Genomic DNA, 22,669 nt, shown 5'->3' with positions numbered 1-22,669 from the left:
GAAACAGAGAGAGATGTTTCAGAACATAGATAGAGGCCAATCCAGACTACTTTGAGGCCTCACATTTTGTTGTGTGATTCCTCTTAAGTTCGCTGAAATAGCAAGCATAACAAAAAAAATATATAGGAAATTATAATATCTTTCTGGAAAATTCTGATTTACCAGATTTAGGAATGTGCATTAAGCTATTAACTTATATTTACAATTCATTGTAAATTTGTTTATTATATAATTATTTTTCCAAGTTAATGATAGAATTAACTGATAGTCAGTGGAGGTTTAACCAAGAGCAAAGTTCATCTCTGAGAAGAATGAGATTCCTAGGTGAGATTCCACAGCAGATCATCATGCAAGCAGAAAAATGCACAAAAATATTGTTCATCTATCCAGGAGGCTTCAAGAGTGGATAAGAAAAGATGAGAGAATTCAAGATTTAAAAACCATGAAAGAATTGGAATAAATTCCAATGCCATCAGCTTCTTTCTCCATTTGGTGTCTGTGTCTCTCTCTATATATCTTCATCTTTTATGATTGTACCCTTTTTATGATCTTCCTGCAGACAAGCTACATCTCCTTCACAGTCCAAGTGATGAAATAATTCAGGGATATCCTGTATTATAATCTTGGAACCAAGGATAAATTGACACCATTTTTTTACCTATATTCCTAGAGAATTAATACAATAGCCCAAATGGGTCAAGTTCTCGGCTCTGGTTCAACAAACAGTGACAATGGAGAATAAAACTGCATATCAATAATATGGCAATTCTCACTGCAATCATGTAAATGGGTGGGGAGAGTATTTCTAGAAAAGAGCTTTTAAATCAATTATAGCTAGGTACTATGTATTATAATACAACCAGCAAATATAAATATAGTCAGCATATACACAACCTGTGGAGGCTGCTAATAATACTTGGAGGAATTGATTGTTCTTATTTTATGTGATGGCAAAGTCAATAAAAAACTTAGAAATAATTTTGCAATTTTTATCAAGAAACAACTGTTATCAGGCATACATTTTCTCTTTAAAACTTTATTAAAATAAGAAAAATAAAAGAGTAAGAAAATAAAGTAAGAAAAATAATAAAATTAAAATAAGAGCGAAATAATAAAAAGAAAAAAGCTAAATAATAGCGAACAAATCTGTATTACTGGCTCCTTTCACCACTCGTTTTCCGTTATCTCACAAGGAACCTCAATAATTTCTCCTTTTTGTCTTTTTCATGTATTTCTGTACATTCTCAGAAGTTTTAGTCTTAGCTGAAGCCTTAATGCCTCACCTTGTACCTCAGGCTGTTGTAATACATTTTTATAAAGACAGTTCCTTTCTAAAAAGGATTTTAGTACCTATTCTTAACATTATTTATGACTATGAAAGCTTGATAGAACTAAATTGTCAACCACTACAGCAATAGGTATAGCCACTGAGATCATTTTAAAACTAAACAAAACATGTAATAATTCTCAGAAACAAATACTGGGTGAAAAGACTCTGAATTCAAAATTGTATCTATGAAGTAATTGCAACTACTTAAATGTGACATAGATGCATATGAACAACAAATACTTTGAAAACTTGAGATTTGGAATGTTGTGATTTCTATTTAGTAACCTTTCCAATATAACCTCCTTTTTATGTATTTATAAAAAGCAATTTTACCTCCTAAACTTCAGTTTAATAATTCTCCTTGGATATGAAAGCATCTACCCTTACAAAAGCTAAAATAAAATAAACCTTGTATACACTTGTATACACTTACTTGTGTAAATAAAAAATCAAAACCAGAATTTAAATGCTGTTTCCTTAAGATTATATCTGACTCCATTGTTTGTCCCCATGAGTTTTATTATTTTTTTTTATCTTTATTTTTGCTGTTTCTCTTTTGACAAACAGATAATGGAAAAAGGGAGAAAGAGAGGAGAAAGGACACAAGCCTGCACTTACTGAGCAGAGAAGCAGAACCAAAATTACCTCAGCTATTGTATTCTTTGTAGTCAAAGGCCCTTTCCACCTCCACCAAAGGTGATTTAGTTCTACACCAGGAACAATTTGTCTCTGCTTTAGAAGCTGATCTTGCTTTAACTAAAGAGACGAGGTGGGGGGAGTTGGACACTATCTGTTCCAAATGTTCTTAGGCAGAATTACAAAGTTTAGGTTAAATGAACCTAGGAACACACACAGCACTATTCTGCACTGAGCATATTAAACAAAGAGAAAGAAAGTACAGGTAATTTTGTATAGCTGCCTATGCTTCTCTTGTTTGCCTGTGGATTTTCTAGTAGCTCTCTAAAAAATACCAAAGTACTAACACCTTTTTCATGGACAAGTGAGACTTTAATCTTTCATAATATGTCAGTGAATTTACTTGAAACATAGTTTTTTTTCTTTTTTCTTTTTTTATTATTTTTCCAGCTTTATTGAAATAGACAATTAGTTGCTAGTATTTACATTGTACAATTCAATGTATTTTTTTCTATTATACTTGGCATACAATAATATCCGTTTCAGTTGTAAAACCTAGTAATCAGAGATCCACATAACTCACAAATTGAACACCCCACTAAATATAGTACCCCTCTTCCCCCTTTACATATTTATTACATTATTAACCATCTCCCCCATGCTACACTCTACATATCCATGTCTGTTCTGCAACTCTCCATTTGTACCCCTTAATCCCTTTGCCTTTTTTGTCCCCCCAATCCCCCTCCCATCTAATAGCCCTCAAAAATATTCTCTGTGTCTATGAGTTTATTACTGCTTTTCTTGTTGTTGTTTATTTTGTTCTTTAGATCTCACATGTAAGTGGAATCATGCGATATTTTTCTTTCTCTATCCTTCCCATTTCATTCAGCGCAATACCCTCTAGGTCCATCAAGGTGATATCTTTCTCCTTCCCCTTCCTTTTAGTCTGTGTGTGTCTTTTAATCTGAAGTGAATCTCTTGTAGGCAGCATATGTAAGGATCTTGTTGAAACCTAGTTTTTATTATATGCTAATTATATTTTGTGATGCTAAGCTATAAAAGTGTTCATGATGCTGTAAATTCTCCATTTTTTTAGAGAATAGGAATGTTCAGGAGTTGAGGTAGTTATTCTACAGCCATGATCATTTTATTTTTTATTTTTTTATTTTATTTATTTTTATTAAGTTTATTGAGGTAATATTGGTTAATACAATTATACAATATTCTGATGTACATTATCATTTGACATCTGTATATTCTATTGTGTGTTAATCACCCAAAGTCCAGTTTCCTTCAGCTACCATATATTTGATCCCCTTTACCCGCTTCTCCTTACGCCTACTCCCCTATACTCGACCCCCTTTACCCTGTCTTCTGCCCTGATGACTGGGCCCTTCCACCCAGCGCGGCAAGCTCGCAGCAGTCCCAAGTAGGCCTGTTCAGGGAAGTTCTTGCACCTTCACCCCTCCACCTCCTCCTGCAGGGAGCTCCAGCAGCTTTGAGAGGCAGCTTCTTTATTTCTCCCAGTCCACAGCCCGACACCTGGGATTCTGGTCTGTGGTAGCTCTTATGTGCAGATTCCCCACGCAGACATGCTGGTGTACAGTTTGTGTGTTTTTTGTTGAGTTTTAGATGTTCACCTTATTGTTGTTTCAAGGGGAGAGATCTGGGGTAGTCTCACTCCGCCATGTTTCCAGCCATACTCCTTTTATAGACATTAATACTGTAACCCTTCATATACAGCCTTATACCTGGGCAACTACCCATCTCTGATGTAATCTCTGGTATGTTATTGAACTTTTACTACTGGCAAGATGCCAGGGTGATCAAGGACAAATGAGGCATTGCTGAACATTCTACAAACAAAAATATTTGAACAAAAAATAAGCCTGATAATACAGAGTGGACCTTGGTAGCCCAATTAAAATTCATGTTAATTGATTTATATAAAAGAATGTATTGCTTATCTGTCTAAATCATTTACATTTATGCAGCTTCTTTGTTTTATTCTTGTACATATTTTTAGATCCTTAGAATGTCAAAAATTAAGAGCATATCAATAAACATTAATAATATACTTTAGTGAACAAATGCAAACACTGTAACCTATTTTAGTCTGCTCAGTATGTACGAATACTAGGAGAGGCAAAAAACGTACGTAGTTATTATAGCTACAATTATTTTTAAATGCCTTCTATGTGGTCAAAACTGGGGTAGGTGCTTAACAAACATTATCATGAAATAGAGAACTATCATGCCCAGGCTAGGAATAAAGAAAGAGAGGCTAAAAAATGCTGGGGGAATTTCCTCAAGGTCACAGAGTATGTGGCAGATCAAAGATGGAAACTCAGCCTAGTCTTACAAGTTCAGTATCAAAACACCGTATTTATTTTGCCAGTGTTTGGTAATGCTTAAGTACACAATGCTTACTATGAGAGAAAATATTAAAAATAAATAGCAAGTTTCACCCTAACTCTTGGCAGTAATTGACAGTAGCTAAAGTGTTTCCACACATAGCACAGGAAAACCAGAATGGTTTTTGCTATTATTTATCAATTTAGGATGTTATTATCATTTACTTCTGGAAAACCAAATGCCTCTCTAGAATGGTGCTTATATTTGTTTAATCGATAAAAGTTTAATTCTTTCCGCTTTTGAATATAAAGCCCAGCAGAATTAAAACTAGAACACAATCAATTTTAGGAATTTCAGAAAGTTTAGCAAAAATCTATCTAAAAGATTTATCTGCAAATAATAAAATTTTCTCTTGGTTTCACATTTTATTTGGAGTAAAATCCCAAACCCATTACCTATAATCCACGACATCTCTCAAGCATCGTGGACACAAATGTCAGCCCACTCACTCTCCTCCAGGTTGCTCCATAACAGACCAAGGAAACTGCCACAATCGAAACATTTGCACTTGGCTGTCTTCTGTTTAGAATCCCCTACTTGCTGATATCTACATGGCTCATCCCTTAGTTACTTTCAGGTATTGTTCAGATGTTACCTTCCTGAACAACATCTATAAAATGGTACCACCTACCTACCCCCTCATCTCTACCAGTCACCCTATCTTTACTTTCCTTCATTCATCTTTACACTTGTTTATTTATCTTTAAAATTGTTGTTCAACAATCTTAGGAGGCTGTTGAAAGCACTATGGGCAGGACATACAATACCTACTTGGTGCAATTCTCAGATAGTTTCTCCTATTTCCTGATTCCGCCTTGCAATTTATATTGTTTGACAGTTACCATTTTTTGCAGGGGCAGTTGATGTACTGGTTCCCAGTTGAATGTTTTCCCTCAGTACTAATGTGATTATTTTAACTTGGAGATAAAATTTACCAATAAAAGTTTGTAGCATTTGACCTTGTAGGATGTCAAAATGTTCTCTGATATTGGAGAAATAAAAACCTCATACTCTCTTGAGGAAGAACGTCCAATTTGCAGTGTCAAACGGACCTTCCTGACCATAACCATTTGCCCTCCCAAACAATCAATGGTGCTGAGGGGTCCAGGAAACTTATGAGGGTTACCTATATTACAGTATCAACTTGGCTCTAGTATCAACCAGGGCCATCACCTTTAGTTTGTTTCTGGGAGATTGGTTAAGAGTGAGCTCAACATGGGAGCTCAACTGCCCCGAGTGGCCCTAACCTGAAGGCAATCTTGGCCTGCATCAGAGGTGGGGTGAACTGCATCTCTGAGGCCCCTACTGGAGCACGTTGGCCATTTCGGATAATAAGGAGAGGTGGGGGCAGGTCTGAACTTTTGTTCAGGTTGTAAGGCTTTCCCAGGCTGACCAACACAGCGTTGGGTTGCCAGTCTACCTTTTTAAGTGGGGTCTTGGCAGCAATGAGGTCAAACCATATTTGTTTCCAGGTTATTTTACCAAACCCTTTACAGCCAGTTGGGATTATCTTTTGGCTTGTCAAATTCCTTCTTTGTCTTGGGTCTTTCCCACAGTCCATACCCATTCCCAGGATTTGTCAGTTACCCCCAGATAAGCAATGTATTGCCCAACATCATAAATGTCTTGTCCCATAACTAGGCTTAGCATACATATCAACATCCCATACCAGGTGCTAGAGGTAAACTGGAGTATCTTGGCTTTATTCCAGCAGTGAATGTGGCCCAATCAGAGCCTTCAAAGATAAGAGCATAGATGACCTGTCTCATTAGCAACTCCCTAAGAATTTGTCATACCTCCTCTATAGATACCCAGGACCTCATTGGGTCAAGCCTTCCTACAGGATAGAATAATCCAATCTATAAGGAATTGAGGGCCTTGGGCAATAGGAAACAGCAGGAGAGGCACATCAGGCTGCCAATAACATCCTCAAGAGTCCTGCTACCTCCACCCAACCTTAGCATGACAGTGCCATTAATGAGGAATTTTTCAAAGTCTCCTTTAAACTATAACTATGAACTCTTAACCAGAGGGCTTCCCCAGAAACAGAGAATAGATGTGGAGTTTTGATTCAAATATTCATAGTGGATAGTTCACCAGATACAATTTAAGGCATAAGCATATATTTAATAATATAGCCCTCCCCTATCCCATTACCATGCTTAGTCTCATGTGAGGAAAACGTGTTAGGTGTCATAAATGTTAACAGTAGAAGTTCACAAATCACCTGTAAAAGACTGTGAAATGTGAGTCATTGTTCTGTGTTCTACAACAGTGGAAAATTTCTACTTTATTTTCAAAATAAGAAAATTTTTCAAAAGGAAGGCTACAAGCACCATTTTTTGAGTAACCACATTCAAAAAAATCTCTCTTGTCTCCTAACAATCCTCATTAAGCTTAACTTATGTCTGCAGACCAAGAGCAACAGGCTCTTGCAGATGGAGCTGCGCCTCAGGAGCAGCTCATGCTGGAGTGTGAAGATCTAAGTCCTCCATCTCCTTCTAAAAGAAACTTTTTCCTCTTAACATGCTCAGGCATTTCTGTGTAGGATGCTTCTTTTTCAGCCCCGCCATTATTCAATGCATGGTCATGCAAGCTGACAAATAGGCCAACACTGTGAAATTTAGTCTTAAAGGTGCTCAAAATCTTTCAGGGGAGTTTTATTTATTCTAGATTTTTTATTACTTTACCATTCAAACTTAAATCTGCAATACACTTAGAATCAAACCTTGCATATGGTGTAAGGAAAGGGTTAAATTCAATTTATTTTTTCCCATATGGACATCCAATTGAGGCAGCACCATTATTGAATAATCTATTTCCTCTGCTCTTTAGTGCTATCCAAATAATATTTTAATTCTTCTTTTGTCGATTGCGTTTTTCAAGAAATTTGTCCACTTCCTCTGGTATTGTAGTTGTTTATAATATTCTTTGATAATTGTTCTTTCATCCCTGATAATGTTAACTTTTAACCTGTTTTTCTTGATCAGTCTTGCTAGACTTCTATCAATTTTACAATCTTTTTGAAGAACCAAGTTTAACTTGGTTAATTTTGTTTTTTTCATTAAAAAATTATATATACATATAATTTATATATAAACATCATATATTATGTATACGTATAATTTATATATAAAAATTATATAGTATGTGTATATATACATTTTTATACATATGTATATAAATATATACATATTTATATATGTATATATACACATATATACATATATACACATATATGTATATTTATGTACACATAATATATATATGTTATATATATATATATATATATCTGCTCTGTTGTACCTCCTTTCTTTCATGTACTTTGGTTTTAATTTGCTTATATTTTTCTAGATTCTTATGATGGAAACCTATCATTGAAAGCAAATACAAATATTTCATAATAAAATTCTCTTTTAAGCACTACCTCCTACAGATTCTGATATTTTGTACTTTTATTTTTTATTCAAAATACTTTGTAATTTCTCTTGTAATTTCATATTTGAACCATTAGTTATCTATAAGTGTATTGTTTAATCTCCAAATATGTGAGGATTTTATAGATAATTGTTTTTTTGAAATTTATTTCTGTTATGGAATAGAACATACTCTGTAAGATACCAATCTTTAGAAATGTATTGAGATATATTTTATGTCCCTGTACATGATTTATTTGAGGGAAATTTTGTTTGTGCCTTTGAAAAGAATATATATTCCATAATTGTTGAGCAGAATGCTCCAAATATCTATTAGCTCAAGCTTAAAATCTTGCGTTTTTATTACTGATTTATTTCTAATGATCAATTACTGATAGAGTAGTGTCAAAAATCTCCAACTATGTTTGTGTGTCAATTTCTTCTATTAGTATGTTTGGGTTATTTTGTTTTGTTTTGTTTTGTTTTGTTCAATTTGATGCATTTGTTTTCAAGCTCTATCACATATACATTTATATTTATAATTGTTAAGTCTTATTAATTAACCCTTATATCATTATAAAATGATGAAATGACCTGCTTTATCTCAGATAATACTATTTATCTTGAAATACATCTTTTTTTGACATTAGTACAGTCATATCAGCTTTTTTATAGTTAGCACTTGCATGGTTTATTTTTCTATACTTTCACTTTTAACCTATTTGGGTTTATTTTACTTTAAGTGAATCTCTTATAAATAGTATATTTTGAGGAATTATTTTTTTTATCCAATAGGACAATTTCTGCTTTTAAATCTGTGTTTCTAGTCTATTTTTGTTAAATGTAGTAATTAATGTGGTTGTACTTACATTTAACATTTTCTATCTGTTTTCTATTTGATGTAATTTTTGTTCCTCTGTTCCTCTTGTTTTCGAGCCTTCTTTCAAATTACTCAAATATATTTGGTAATTTATTTTAGTTATTTTAGTGGCTTTTTAGGTGCAACTTTTGGCATTATTCTTTGGTGGTTACTCTAGAGTTTACAAAATTCATTTTTATAACAGTCTATTTAGAGTTAATATTACACCACTTCATATAAAATGTAAGACCTTTGCAAGAATATAATTTCATTTACTTTCCATCTATGTCCTTTAGCTATGGTTATCATATATTTTATATATTTTACATATACATATATTATAACTCTACAGTCCAAGGGTATAAATTGCATGAAACAGTCAGATATTATTTCTAAGAAATTGAGAAGAAAATTAGTCCTTTATATTTACCCTTATTGAAGCTCGTTATTGTTGTCCATTTACAAGTTTATATCTGGTGTCATTTTCTTTCAACCTAAAGAATTTTTGTTAGCATTTCTTGCATTTCAGTCTTCTGAAATTGAATCATTTCAGCTTTTGTGTTTCTGTAAATGTCTATTTTGCCTTTATTTTTTGATATAGAATAGATGGTATAAAATATTGAATTTATTCTCTTTTCCCATTGAGTATTTCAAAATTATTTCATTGTGTTCAGACCTCCATTGTTTCTCATGAGAAAACAGTCATAATTTATATCATTGTTCCCTTTATGAAATTTGTTTCTCCCCATCCCCAACTGCTTTCAGGACTTCTTGCTTTACCTTTGGTTCTCAGTAATTTGACTGTGATATGCTGAGTTGTCTTTACGTTGCTTGTGTTTAGTCAGCTTTTTTTTCCATATAGTGATGTTTTCCAGAGAATTTGGGGAAATTTAGCCATCATTTCTTTAAATATTTTCCTCCTCCATTTTATCTTTTTCCTCTTTTTCAATTCATTTACCAATATGTTAGTGGCTTAGTATGTCCTATAATATAATAAGTTTTTATGCATCTTTTAAAAATTATTTTTCACTCTATTCTTCAGATTGTATAATTCCTATCAATTGGTCTTCAAGTTCATTACCCAACCTTTTTATTTGCCATCATCATCTATCTACTATTAAACGCATCAGCAAATTCTGCATTTTGAATATTTTCCTTTTATGTAGAATTTTCATTTTTTATAATATGCATTTTTTTGTTGATATTCTTCATCTGGTTAACATCTCTTCCTTTACACTTCATTTATATACTTAAACATATCTATAATAGATTACTTAAAGTCCTTGTCTTTTAATTCTAAGAGTTGAATTATCTTAAGGAATGTTTCTACTATCTCTTTTGCTTTTGACTATGGGTCACATTTCTCATTTTGTTTCATTTTTTCACTTGTGTAATAATATTTAGTAACATACTGTGCATCGTGGATTGTACATAGTAAAACTCTGGATTTGGAATCTTCCTCTAAAAAGTATTGATTTTCGATTACTACATATCTTGAATTTTTAAAGGTTTGATTTTATACTTTGTTAGGGAGAGTTTGTTTCAGTTAGGCCACAGTCTTAGAAAGAACACTTAGTCCCAAAGAAATAACCATTATTCCTAAGTCAGAGCTCTTCTGAGGTTTCAATTAAAAGCTCTTCTCATTTGGAAAGATTTAAATGTCAATTCCTGTCGCCCATGTGGCAGGCAGCAATTCACATCTTTCTTAGCATTTTCAGCCTACAGGTTGTTTTTTTCCCCTACATTCTTTGGAATCTACCACTTGTGTGCATAGTTCAGGTGTAACGAAAAATATGAAAGAAGTTCATGAGCAAATTTAGGGCCTTTCCCTCTCATGACTTTTTCCTTTTTAGTATTTCCCTCCTCATTTTCCAGCTGTTATAGCAATCCTGATCTCAGACCTTAACCACTTAACCTTTTAAAACTGTGACTTTCTGCCTGAGTTTTAGCTCCCTTACACCACATGGAGCTGATGTGCCCTCAGGAAAAAAATACACTGAATTCACCCAGTGGACTTCCGTTCTTTCAAGGGTCAGAAAATTTCCACACTTACTTGCTTTGTGCTGATCTCCAAAGAGTTGTTTTATTTAAATTTTATCTAGAGTTTATGATTGCTAATTGTGGGAGAGTTAGTCTGATGTTAGGTACACTACGATTACTAAAATTAGAACTATCTAGAGATTTATATAAAAGGGCATGGCTAAGAGCATGGTGAGGAAAAGCCTTATAAAATCAGAGACTTAAAATGGTTTTGTTACAATGATGGTGTCTTTAGAACATGTTTCTTAAAGGCCAAATGCAAATTTTAAAAATAGAGGATTTAATAAAGATCATTGTTGGCAACATAGCAGGCATTTAATAAGAACTGTTGACAAAGAAAGGGTGACTGCTTTTGAACTTAAGGGAAAATAACGTTGGGAGAGAAAATAATATGGTGAAAAAAATCATCTAATCTCTTACTTTACAAAAAGAGATTATAACATATTGAAGGATACCCAGATAGTATATTCAGGTATAAAACCACAAGTTTTATGATGTTGTCTTCTCTCAATCTCTACATTACTTACGGACATTGTAAACCTATTTTACAGTTGACGCTATTCTCTGTATTCGACAGTGTACCCATATTGAGGACATCACATTTCTCTCTAATTTTGTAAGGTCCGTTATATAAAGATAAGCTACAAAAACTCATGGTGATACCCATAAGTAAGAAATATTTGGTAGGGAGCCTATGCCGTGGTTCTGTACCACTATACATATGTTATATATACATATCTCTGTGTTATTTTATATAGATACTGTTAGATCTTAGAACAAGGTCAACATTGGTGGTTAATCTACTGAATAGGAGAAATTATTACATGTCTAGAACATAGAATTACAAGTTTTCAAAAGATGTGACAAGAACTAATTGCATGATTCCAAAGGGATTTTGACAGAAAAGAAGGTGTGGTAGCTCAGGTTAACAGTAAATATCAGAGCTATACTGGGTTTGTTAACAGACTTAAGAAGAAAAAACTTCAGAGGCTAACAATTTTTAAAATCCAAATACATATTTGACATCAAGAATTTCTCAGCAGGTAACTAGCCTTCACCTATATGGAGTTCAGGACCATGACTAGATCCTATGAAATGGTTTGTGAAATGAGGGGGTACCTAAATTCCACTATTCCTCAAGTTACCTTCTCTGAGTTCCCTATCTCTACCTTTACTCCATTTTAACTCAGGCAGAGGCAAAGCTTCCTTCTCTTTCCTTCCCCAATTCTCTATGCATTTCCTGTAAAATTTCAGCCCACCTTATAATATTAACTGTTTGCCACCCTCTCCCTTCTCCCAGATAACCACTATAAGCACAGAACTCTATATTATGAGGGCCTTGAGGACATGAATTGTATCTTCTATCTCTGCATCCCAAAGATCAACAGTTCTTGACATGTTAGATACTAAGTCATTATTTGCAGATGATAGATGGATAAATGGATAGATGGACAGAAGGATGAATGGTGGTGTCTTAGTCAGCTAGGGCTTCCATAACAAAATACTACATACTGGGTGGCTTAAACAACAAGACTTAATTTTTGTAAAGTACTGGAGGCTAGAAGTCCAAAATCAGGGTGTTGGCAAATTTTGTTTCTTCTCAGGTCTCTTTCCTTGGTTTGCAAATGATCCCTTTCTCTCATTATTCTCACATGATATTTCCTCTGCATATGAACATTCCAGGTGTCTCTATGGGTATCCAAATTTATTCTTCTTATAAAGACACCAGTCAAGAGAGAAGAGCTTCTGGTCAAGATGGAAGAGTAGATAAAAGTAATGCTGGCTTACTCTTCCAACCATATCAAAGTTACAAGTATACTACAGAACAATTTCTATTGAGAATCACATAATGTCTAGCTGAACAGAAGTCCTATAACTAAGGAGAAACAGAAGAAGCCACCTCAAGACTGGTAAGAGGAACAGAGATGCAGAATGGTCAGGTCCCATGCTCATGTATTGTGGTTAAAAATCAGGAGGGACATCTTGACTATGGAGGTTCCTCTGAGGAGAGAGAGGTCCCAGCCCCACACCAGGTTCTCCAGCCCCAGATTCCAGTGTCAGGGAGAAAAGTCTCCACAACTGCTGGCTGTGAACACCAGCAGAGATTGTAGATGATTAAGATGAAGGGCTGTTGGAGTTCCAGGTGCTGCTCTTAAAGGGCTCGTACACAGACTTACTGGTGAACTCACTCGCTCTGAGCTCCAGTGGCAGGGCAGCACTTCAAAAAACACCAGGGACATACTAGGAAGAAAATTAATTGTCTGGCTTCATGGTGAGGGCTGAAGAGGCAGCTATCTCTCAGACAGAAGTGCTGGAAGAAGCCATTGTTCCTTTGTTGAGTCCTCCCCCAACCCAGGTAGGTGCCATATCTGAGTCTCCATCAATCTGGCTGACACTGGTCGCCCTGTCCTGGTGATTCTCTGAGATCCTGCCCCACCCAACTTGCTGACCAACCCAAGCCAATTCCAGTGGCTTTTCCATACAAACAGATTGTCATGACTCATGCCATGGGCTTTTCTAAAATCTCTCAAATGTTCACAAACCCCAAACAAGCAGCATCTGGCCTCAGTGTGCCCTATATATCTTGCTAAGTAGCTCCAAGCCCAGCATTAGTGGCAGCCGGCATCGGTTTGAAGCTTAGCCTCTCCTAGATACCCCCAAGCCCAGCATAAATGTCAATCATCTGTAGATCACTTCGTAGCTCATACCAAGTGGCCCAGGGCAGGGTACAGGCAGCAGCTGACCTTGGCTTGCACTACAGTCCCGCCACCACAAGGGGCCCCAGAACCAACATACCCAGTGGCAAGCTTCAGACCACACCAGAGCACCTCCACAAACAACACACCTAAAGGGCAGACCCAGCAGGCACCAGGGCCCTGCTAAAGCGAATCTTTCTCTGTAAGATCAATCCCTGCAAAACAGCTTTTTCACTGTAGTCACAGAGAGTTCTCACAGTTAATCAGCCTGAGGATCAATCCCTCCCACTGATGTACCAACAGCAACCAACACTCAACTACAATAAGAGGACATATACAACACACACAAGGAACATTCTTGGAGTACCTCGTTCAAGTGACCAGGGAGACTACAGTACTGGGCCCCATAGGACTCCTACAACATAAGGCCACTCTTCTACCAAGACTGGAAGACATAGCACACTACTTAACACATAGAAACAAAAAAGTGAAGGAGAACAAAATGAGGAAACAAAGAAACATGTCCCAAATAAAGATCAGAACAAAGCTCCAGAAAAAGAATGAATAAAATAGAGACGAGTAATCTACCAGATGTGGAGTTAAATATACTGGTTATAAGCATGCTTAATAAACTTAGGAAAAGAGTAGATAACCTCAGTGAGAACTTTAACAAAGATACAGAATATATAAAAATGAAGATAAAAAATATATAAAAGAACCAGTCAGAAATGAATACAACAACCGAAATGAATATTACCTTAGAGGAAATCAACAGATTATATAAAACAGAGAATAAAATCAGTGATTTGGAAGATAAGGTAGTATAAAACACCCAGTCAGAAAAGCAAAAAAAAAAAAAAAAAAGTCAAAAAATGAGGATTGTTTAAGCAGCCTCTGGGACAACATCAAATATACTGATATTCATATCACAGGGATACCAGAAACAGAAGAGAGGAAGCAAAGACTTGAAAACCTACTTGAAAGCATAATGATGAAAAACTTCCTTAACCTGTCAAAGGAAATAGACATGCAAGCCCAGGAAGCACAGAGAGTTCCAAACAAGATGAACCCAAACAGGCCCACAACAAGACACATCATAATTAAATGCCAAAGAGAAAAGCTTAAAAGTAGCAAGAGAAAAGCAGTTAGTTATTTACAAGGGCACTCCCATAAGACTGTCAGCTGATTTCTCAAGAGAAACTTTGCAAGCCAGAGGGATTAACAGAAATATTCAAAATGATAAAAAGAAAAGACTTACATCCAAGATTACTCTACCCAGCAAAGCTATCATCTAAAACTGAAGGACAGATAAAGACGTTCCCAGACAAGAAAAAACTAAAGGCGTTCATCACCAACAAACCAATATTGTAAGAAATGTTCAAGGGGCTTATTTAAGAAGAAAAAGAAAAAAGACAAAAAAGATGAATAATAAAATGGCAATAACTACATATCTATCAAGAATTACTTTAAATTTAGAATTAAATTCTCAAATCAAAAGGCATAGGGTGGCTAAATGGATAAGAAAACAAGACCCTTACATATGCTGCCTACAAAAGACTCACTTCAGATCGAAAGGCACACACACACACTGAAAATAAAGAGATAGGAAAAGATACTTTATGAAAACAGACATGGAAAAAAATGTTGTTAGTAATACTTATATCAGACAAAATAGAATTTAAAATAAAGGCTATAACAAGAGACAAAGAAGGACCCAGTAATGCCACTTTTGGGTATTAATCCAAAGAAACCCAAAACACTAATTCAAACAGATGTATGCATTCCTCTGTTCATTGCAGCATTATTTACAATCAATAGTCAAGATATGGAAGCTACTGTGTCCATCAATAGATAAATGGAAAAAGAAGTGATGCACACACACACGCACAAACACTGGAATATTACTCAGCCATAAAAATGAAACCTTGCCATCTGCAACATGGATGGCCCTAGAGAGTATTATGCTGAGTGAAATAAGTCAGAGGAAGACAAATATCAAATGATTTCGCTTATATGTGGAATTTAAAAAACAAAGTAAATTAACAAACAAAACAGAAACAAACTCATAGGTAACAGAATATTTTGATGGAGGGGTTAGGGGATGGATGAAAATGAGGAAGGGATTAAAAAATACAAATTGATAGTTACAAGATAGTCATAGCATAGAGAATATAGTCAATAATACTGTAATAACTATATATGATGTCAGTTTCTATATTTATCAAGATGATCACTTTGTAAGTTATATAAATGTCTAATCACTGTTGTATACCTGAAACTAATAGAATATTGTATGCCAATTGAAAATAAAGAATTATTTTTTAAAAAGACATAAGTCAAATTGAGTTAGGAACCACCCTAAAGGTCTCATTTTAACTTAATCTCTTTAAAGGCTCTATCTCTAAATAGAGTCACATTTTGAGGTACTAGGTGTTAGTGTTTCAACATAAGACTTTTATGGAGACAAAATTCAGCCCATATTAGATGGCATAGTAAGACAGTCTGCTAGTTTAGAGTTTCAAACACAAGAAAACATGCCGGAACAGAAGTTTGTGAACTTTAGTATAAAAGAGAACCCAGATCTTCACAAAGGAAAAAGAAATATGAAATTTGAGATTGAAGATATGTGTTCAAGTAATGGCTAGCTTGCAAATTGAACATATCACTTGGATCAATCATTTATTCCTTCTCGATATAGATTTCCTGAACTCCAAAAAGGATTTGGTAATACTACTTGCTTTATTTCATGGTGTCGTTATAAATATCAAATAAAATGTATGAAATTCTTTGTAGAGTGTACTACAAACATTAGTTTGGGGTTTTTTGTTTGTTTGTTTTGGGTTTTGTTTTGTTTTTTAAATCACTGACAAATTGGAGGCACACCTGGCTTAGAAATGCTGAATAAGTAAACTACACGCCCTTTCATCATACATCACCCTATGCATCTCTTCCACCTGGCTGTTCCTGAATGTTTCTGAATTACATCCTTTTGTAATAAACCAGTAATTTAGTAAGTTAAAAAAAAAAAATGATGCTGAAGACTGAAACAGCAACAAACCTGAAAATGAAGGGTGAAGAATTCACTCGAGTGCAAATTTTTTTGGCCAAAAGTTGGAAAAGAAGAATACAACAGATTCTTTTGTCTTTTGGATCAATCAGCACCAATCAACTGTTGTTTTTAATTAGCATTGATAAAATATGAGTTAATTAAGCAAAACTAATCAAAAGCATAATAAGCTGACCTAAAACGTTCTAAAGTTGCCACAGTGTCAATTTCTCCTTGTGCTTCACAGCACTACAAAAGAAAATCTTCTAGTAACAATCCCTTCATACTGCTGTCATAAAAAGTTAGGTACAAAACAGAAAATAGTGCTTTGTTGTGGCTGTCTTATTGTTAGTCTATCAAGGAGATGAAAGAGTAAAAATAGTTCCATTCCCTTTTATCCAAAAACATTCAAATCTGACAGATACTGACAAGTGCTCTTAGAAAGACAGGACCAGAGGAATATCAGAGGGACTATTGAAATCATGGAGCTTTCTACCTTCATTTTACAGAGGGAAAATCTGGGAGTAAGAGATTGGATCATGTACACAGCCAGTGAGTGATAGAGCCAAAGTGGTACCTATCTCTCCTTCCTAAGTCCTAGGGCACGCCCCATCCACTTTCCTGAATTGTCATTCTCTGGACCTTGGAAAGCATCCATCCCAAAACTGCCTCAAGTTGGTAAAGCATTTTTAAAACATACATGGCTATTTTGAACATAATTACTATTTAGTTATCTCTGAATCATATATGGAGAAAAATCACTGGCTCTGTGGAATCACTTAATTTACGAAGGATGGTGTTTTAGTCTCTAAGAACTCCTGTCTAAATTTAGACTTTTCCTTCAGCAATGTTTTTTTAAAATGAAAACCTCTCACTACCAGTTATCCAGTTACATCATCTCACCTTTAAGTAACTGGTTTTTCAAAATATAAATAAATAGTGACCCCCGGTGGTTAAACGTGTTACTACCTGAAAACTGAAGAATTGAAATAAAATAAGATGCTGGCTAGGACAATGTTTTGACTAATAGAATATTTTTATACAATAGACATACTTTTATTAATATAAAATAAAAAAAGACTGAATGACTCTCTCCTGCATTCCCATGAACTATCTCTAGTAAGAATTGGAAATTTATTGTCTAATGTTGTGCTATTAAATAATTGTTTCATGTTAGTAGTAGGGATTTGTCTCTCTTTCACTATATTCTAAAAGCTAATTAATTAGAACATTAACTTAAAATATTTAACTACGAACATTAAGTAGTTTTTTTAAAAAAATAGCTGGCCTTAAAATACATTTTAACATTATTATTATATCAGCGGAATCCAGATAGAACACAATCCATATGTGTAGGCTTGCAGATTGAACTTGTATATGTTAACTGAGAGACCGAGAGTGAGTGAATTGCTTATTTCTTTGCTAAATAAACATTACCATTCCAGAAAATATAGACTAAGGCTATGAAGACTTCCCAAATTCTTAAGTATTATAATGCATGTAATTTTCTTCATGGTGTATCATAACTAAATATAGAAAATTTAGTGCCTTTTCATAACCTTATTGATGTTATAAAAGAGCTCTAAACTTTTCCACTTATAAAGCTATAAAAATTAATTCTCCCTACAGCTCTCACTAAAATTATTTCATGATTCACATTCCTGTATAAAACATATGGTGGACTTGCTTATGACATACAGCCAAGCCACCACTAAATTTGACTGCCTTGTTTAATTTAGACCAAGTTTCTATTTTGTGAGAAGTCATTTGGTAAAAGTTCTTTACTTTCTCATTATTTTCATCACAGCAATAATACTTTATTTCCCTTTCAGGTCCATTTTCAACAGAATATAAATCCACTAAATCGTGTGTGTGTGTATGTGTGTGTGTGTTCATGTTGCATAATTCACAAGTATTAAGGCTCTCCCGTATTATATGAAAATTTATTTAAATCAAGTGGAAGAGATTTAAAATATACACATAAAAATGTACTTTTATATAGAGTCTATCTGAAAATCGTATTGTATATTTGGTCAACAACAAATATGAACTCTCACTTAGGTTAAGTGAGGTACCAAAAAACTTTGAAATGAAACTCTTGGTAATATAAATATAAACTGATTTAGAGAAAAGCAAAAAGCAAGCTATGGCAAAAATGAAGCTGAATGTTTAAAATTTTTGCTGTGATGTCTGTAAGACATAGAAAAACTAATTCTGACTTTGACAATAATTTGTTTACTCTGTTTAGTTCATAAGGACTCATCAACTGTCCAAGTTATTTTGCTGCCTATGGGAAGAGACAGCTCATTTGCACATAAAGATCTATTTATAAATTAATAAAATTCCATTTTGAAAATCTGTCAATCTGCTACTTTGGGCTTTTAGTTTCTGGATTCCTATTTCCAATTAAATGGTTTATTCATTGAGCTAATAATCATTAGGGTCACTTACTTTCCCTGGTATGTTAGCATAACAAAAAGTTGGATAAAATTCATTAACAGTTGATTTAATTCTAAGAATATATTCAAAATAAATTGTCTCACTTTTGGTCCTCTAATATTCCCTACAAAACCAATTCCCAATAAACAAGTCAGTGAATTTTATAATTGGCAAATAGAACCAGAATTAAAAATGTATTATTCTTTTGTTTAATCTGAGATTATATACTATTATGCTATACTACTATATATATATATATATATTCAGTATGTCGTACATATTATTGAAATATATATGTTAAATGCTTGTTAAGGTGACATGATATTGACTATAATGTTTATTCAGGAGCATTTCTATGCTTAGTAATAGCTAGATACATATTAGTAAGCTGGAGGCCATGAAACATTTCTCTATATGATCAATGGAAGAATAATTTTCATGTTTGCATAGATCCTGTTAAGTAAGTAAAAAAAATAAAAGTAACATGAGTAGCAATATTGATAACAGCAGCAACGGCAACTTACATTCATTGATTACTATGTGTTAGCCATCATTCTAATGTCTTTATATTAATTATTTTGGCTAATACAATCCTATGAGGTAAATATGAGAAAAATATGCTTAGCAAGGTCATGTGGCCAAGGTCTCACAGGTGTTAAGTAGTAGACATTATGAGTTGGAGATCACAAAAGTATTATGTGATAGCGATCATGAATCCAAGTCACATAGATGGTAAGAGGTAGATGTGCGTCCAAAGTCACATAGGCAATAAATGATAGAGGTCGGTTATTCAAGGTCAGATAAGTGGCAAGTAGTAGAAATTATGTGTTCAATTGCTGAAGGTTAGGTATTCAAGGTCACATGGGTAAGTAGTAGAGACTACATGTCTAAGATCACAAAGATGATAAGAGATAGTGTTTTTCTACCTTCCATTCTCTAATTAGTAAACTGAGAGCTTTGGTCTGGGTGATTGTGGAGGACTCTGCTAGTTACCCAAAATCAATTTCTCCTTTTATGCAAAGTTAGAGAGTTATAACTGATATGACTACCTTACAAGGATTTTATCTCCCAGTGCCCCTTGTAGACAGGTGTGGATTAGTGACTCAGTTCTCAATGGAATGTCATCAGAAGTGGCACTTACCACTTCCAGACCTGGCCTATAAAACCTTGCACTGAGTTCCTATGTGTAAGTTCCCTTTTCACGAACTGGGATAAGGAAATGCCTGAACCTAGCTTCACTCAAGCTGGTAAAGACTATCCTACGGAAATCAGGCAGAATCAAACTGAGAGAATGCTGGATCTCTAGAAGATTGCCTGTAGCAGAGCTGTATGCTAACCTTGAATGCTCATATCAGACTGCAACATAAAAAAAAAAAACTATTTTTCTTTAAGTCAGTAAACTACTGTTAATTCTCTTTGTTACAGCTAATACGATAAACTTTCAGATGTCTTAAATTCTGAAATTCTAAAATTAGAAAAATGAAAAGATAAATTTAAAAACAGAGAAATTAGGGTTTAATGAAACTAGAATCCCTAAGACAAGACTTCTTTCACTAAAATGATTTATAATGTACATCATTTCTGATATTTACTTCCCTGGATTCTAATCACTTTTTCTTTAAATCATGGCATTATTAAATAATACCTTAATATCTTTCATTATATTTCCTTATACTTTTAATCCATACCATGACATTAAGTGAAAACAATAATAAAGAGATCATGCTATTTTGTTATGGATAAGAAATTGAGCCAGGTCATTTTTCTAGCATTTGAAAACTTTATGCTCAGAATCCATAACTAAACTGAAAGAGATTTTCTTTCTGTAATACCAATCACCTAAATTTTAATGAAAATTAAAGAGGGCAAAACATTATGAGAATAAATCAATTCATTCTTCACCAGAATCGCAGCTTCCAGTATATGAAATAATTTACATTATAAAAAAAATGTTCGATGTTTTCATGTTGAAATAGTTCTGTGAAAATTATTTAGTTTGGGCAAGATGGGAGCAAATCTCCCAGCATGTTCTATTTTACATAATAGTAGCAGTCCCATCATTAAATCCACAAATGTTCTGAGGTATCCTTTAAGTGCTCCCATGGATCAAGGTGTCACAAAATGTGAAAGACTCTTAGAACAAAGCTGGAAGACTCACATCTCCTAATTTTGAAACTTATTACAAAGCTACTATAACCAAAACAGTGTGGTCCTGGCATAAAGATAGACATAGTGACCTATGGAATAGATAAAGAGCCCAGAAATAAACTCTTTCATATTTGTCAGATGATATTCGACAAGGGCACCAAGATCATTCACTGGGGAAAGAGCAGTCTTTTCAACAAATGGTTCTGGGGAAGCTGGATATCTACATGTGAAAAAATGGAGTCGGACCCTTACCTATTACCAAATATAAAAATTAACTCATTTGGTCTAAACATAAGATCTCATATACATACACATATATGTGTGTGTGTGTGTGTGTATGTATATGAGATCTTATGTTTAGACCAATTGAGTTAATATATATACACACACACACACACGCACACAGAGAGAGAGAGAGAGAGAGAGAGAGAGAGAGAGAGAGAATAGAACAGAATATGATTTAGACTTAAAAGGGAAGGAAATTCAGACATATACTACAACATGGATAAACAATGAAGACATTAAGCTAAGTCAAATAAGCTAATTACCAAAAGAAATGCTGTGTGATTCCACTTAAATGAGATGCTTATAGTAGTCAAAATCATAGAAACAAAAAGTAGAATGATGTTTTCCAGTTGTTGGCAGAGGAGCTATGGCAGTTATTATATAATTGATACAGAGTTCCACCTTTCTCCAATGAGGCATTATGTGATGTTTGGTTTGCAAAGAGTGATTCAACTGGAGCACTTTTTATAATCATTGGAAATCACAACCTTGGGTCAATAAATATATGAAGAATCAACTTTATGTAATGTTTCCCATCCTGACATTCCTGAAACTATGTCCTATACATACAAGATCATATACACTCTATCCTGCCTATAAACATTAATAACATTAAGCTTATAAGAAAAATATTAACAAAATACATAAGTATGAAGTCAGAACACAGCATATGTAACTTGAAAATTATCTTCCTGTCAAAGATCCCAATTTTTAAATTATCCTTGTGTTCATTCATAGTGATAGTGGTAAGAACCCTTCTATTCTGACCAAACTAGGCAATTTCTACATGTCTTTAGTGATGCCATGCTCCTGGACTTCAACTTCTTACTAGAGTTTTAGTTATATCATCACCTTCCAAGCTTTTCAAGATCCACATGGCTCTATAGTGTTACCCAAATGTGCCCTATATTCAGCCTCACCCCCAATGGCCTTGCCTACAATTATCTACAATCACTCCAAGAGCATCCATGGCTTTAGCATTTGAGAAACAGAAAATTAGAGCCTGATACATTTTTTTTCTCAATTACTTCCTTTGCATCTTTATAAATGTCCTGAATTCATAATGTATTTATGAAGTTCATAATACATGTCAGACACTGTTCTAAATGATCAAGAAACAAAAACAAATAGGGCACAGTTTCTTTCAAAAGGAGCCAATAGTCTGGGTGCAAGAAGTATGAGCAGGATACTCTGGGGACATAACTAAGGGTATTACTGATCATACCAGTGGAGTCTAGGAAAGGCTTCATTAAGATGGCACTGCTTGAGGAAAGTATTGAGAAAGAAGAGGTCATATGGTCAGAGAGAGGAATTAAGGTTAGAAAAAAGAGAGACAGGGACCAAGCATTTGAAACG

The sequence above is a fragment of the Pteropus medius genome, unplaced genomic scaffold (assembly GCF_902729225.1).
Source record: "Pteropus medius unplaced genomic scaffold, Ma_sr-lr_union100, whole genome shotgun sequence".
In the NCBI taxonomy this organism is placed as follows: Eukaryota; Metazoa; Chordata; class Mammalia; order Chiroptera; family Pteropodidae; genus Pteropus; species Pteropus medius.
The sequence above is the reverse complement of the archived record's forward strand: the minus strand, read 5'-3'. Positions refer to the sequence as shown.